This window comes from Piliocolobus tephrosceles, unplaced genomic scaffold (genome assembly GCF_002776525.5).
Source record: "Piliocolobus tephrosceles isolate RC106 unplaced genomic scaffold, ASM277652v3 unscaffolded_33584, whole genome shotgun sequence".
In the NCBI taxonomy this organism is placed as follows: Eukaryota; Metazoa; Chordata; class Mammalia; order Primates; family Cercopithecidae; genus Piliocolobus; species Piliocolobus tephrosceles.
The window spans coordinates 1-2,939 of NW_022317181.1; the positions used below are offsets into that span (position 1 = coordinate 1).

Genomic DNA, 2,939 nt, shown 5'->3' on the forward strand with positions numbered 1-2,939 from the left:
AGTTAACTGAAGAAAAATTCATTGTTAAAGCTACCAATGGACCAAGATATGTTGTGGGTTGTCGTCCACAACTTGACAAAAGTAAGCTGAAGCCAGGAACAAGAGTTGCTTTGGATATGACTACACTAACTATCATGACATATTTGCCAAGAGAGGTGGATCCATTGGTTTATAACATGTCTCATGAGGACCCTGGGAATGTTTCTTATTCTGAGATTGGAGGGCTATCAGAACAGATCCGGGAATTAGAGAGGTGATAGAATTACCTCTTACAAACCCAGAGTTATTTCAGCATGTAGGAATAATACCTCCAAAAGGCTGTTTGTTATATGGACCACCAGGTGTGGGAAAAACACTCTTGGCATGAGGCGTTGCTAGCCAGCTGGACTGCAATTTCTTAAAGGTTGTATCTAGTTCTATTGTAGACAAGTACATTGGTGAAAGTGCTCGTTTGATCAGAGAAATGTTTAATTATGCCAGAGACCATCAACCATGCATCATTTTTATGGATGAAATAGATGCTATTGGTGGTCGTCGGTTTTCTGAGGGTACTTCAGCTGACAGAGAGATTCAGAGAACGTTAATGGAGTTACTGAATCAAATGGATGGATTTGATACTCTGCATAGAGTTAAAATGATCATGGCTACAAACAGACCAGATACACTGGATCCTGCTTTGCTGCATCCAGGGAGATTAGATAGAAAAATATATATTGATTCACCAAATGAGCAAGCAAGGTTAGACATACTGAAAATCCACGCAGGTCCCATTACAAAGCATGGTGAAATAGATTATGAAGCAATTGTGAAGCTTTCAGATGGCTTTCATGGAGCAGACCTGAGAAACGTTTGTACTGAAGCTGGTATGTTCGCAATTTGTGCTGATCATGATTTTGTAGTACAGGAAGACTTCAGGAAAGTAGTCAGAAAAGTGGCTGATTCTAAGAAGCTAGAGTCTAAATTGGACTACAAACCTGTGTAACTTAGTGTAAGATTTTTGATGGCTGCATGACAGATGTTGGCTTAATGTAAAAATAAAGTTGAAGACAATAATGTATGTATTGGCAATGATGTCATTAAAAGTGTATGAATAAAAATATAAGTAACATCATAAAAATTAGTAATTCAACTTTTAAGATACAGAAGAAATTTGTATGTTTGTTAAAGCTGCATTTATTGCAGCAAGTTACAAAGAAAGAGTGTTGAAGCTTTTCATATTTGCTGTGTGAGTATTTTGTAAAACATTGAAAGTTGTTTGAGATAGTGGTATAAGAAAGCATTTCTTATGACTTATTTTGTATCATTTGTTTTCCTCATCTAAAAAGTTGAATAAAATCTGTTTGATTTAATTCTCCTAAAAAAAAAAGAATAAAAATTAAAAAATTGGGCTAAAATACATGAACTAGATTGTTTCCAACAGTTCCTGCAGCTTTGTCAAGTCCACGTTAAAAAATTACATGTATGGATTTATTTCCTGACCCTTAATTCTAGTCCATGAATGTGTATGTATTGATCTTGTATCCTACAACTTTGCAGAATTTGATTGTTGGTGTTAACAGTGTTATCATTACTTAGGATTTTAATTATATGTATGTGTGTACATATATATATATATATATATATAATTATAACATCTCTATGTAGAAATAAGCTTATTACTTTTCCAGTTGTAGTGTTTCTTTTCTTGTATTGCTCAATTATTCTGGCCTGAAAGTTTTTAGTCTTTCGCCATTGCATGTAATGGTAGTTTTGAGTTTTTTATATGTACCTTTTATTGAGGTACATATGAAAGTTTTAGTCTATATATAGTTTACTAAGTGCTCTTATCAAAGTGTTTTGGATTATGTCAAATTTTTTCTCTACTAATTGAGATGATCATGTTCCTTTCTAAAATTCATTCTACTGAGTTGGTATATTGCATTGACTAATTGCAATTGTTAGAGTGAGAAACATTGGAGTTACAACTTTTAATGTTTAAAACAATTCATCAGTGAAACCATCTGGTTCTGGACTTTTCCTGTTGTATGTTTTTGATAACTTATGTGGTCTTTTGCTAGTTACAAGTTGTATTAGACTTATTCAGAGAAATAGAAGCAATAGAATAAATATCTACCTCTATGTCTATATCTGCGTGTGTGTATATATGTGTGTGTGTTAATATATGGGACAGAGCTCTTTAGAGTTGTCATGGCGGTATCTGTGCAGAGGGCCTTTCTCAGCCATCTATGGGCTGGTTTGGAGAACCTTCTATTCTTCCGCTCACCTCATTTCAGTGCTGGCCCTTGTTGGCAGCAGCAAGCTTCTGCCCCTCACCAGAGGAAACAGTGTTACCCCATTAACACCTTTTTGCCAATCTCCTGTGTGGAGCTCTGCAAAGACAGTAACTGGCAGCCAGACTTGGAAGCCTCAGAGCTATTGCTGGCCATCACTGCTGCTCCTTATACCCCATGCAACTTTCTGCTCCCCAGATGAGGCACAGAATTATATCTACACAGACGTTCAGCCTTGGAAGGCATCAGATAACAGCCCCAGGACTCAGAACAATCATTGGGGTAGATGGGTACCACAGCAGCACTTGCCTCCCTACTTGGCCAGCCATGACCTGGTGTGTAAACATAATGAGCCACCAGTATTCTAACATCCCTACAATCTGCTCCTGCTGAGAATTGGCCAGCCTCATATGACATTCCCTTACACACAAAATTTGATATTAAATGTTTATCCTTTTGTATTTGGCTTATTTTACATAGTGTGTCTTCAAGGTTCATCCATGTTGTAGCATGTATCAGCCTTGCTTTTTTTTTTTCCTGAAATGGAGTCTCTCTTTGTCATCCAGGCTGGAGTGCACAACAATGCAATCCTGACTCTTTGCTGCCTCAACCTCCCCAGGCTCAACTGATCCTTCTGACTCAGATGGTCCTCCCCTGTGGCTGGGACTA

General features: G+C 37.3%; 1 pseudogene; it reads left to right on the forward strand.

Moving 5' to 3' along the window:
- The first annotated feature begins 101 nt into the window (after positions 1 to 101).
- Positions 102 to 982, forward strand: LOC113222699 (annotated as a pseudogene).
- The last annotated feature ends 1,957 nt before the right edge of the window (positions 983 to 2,939 follow it).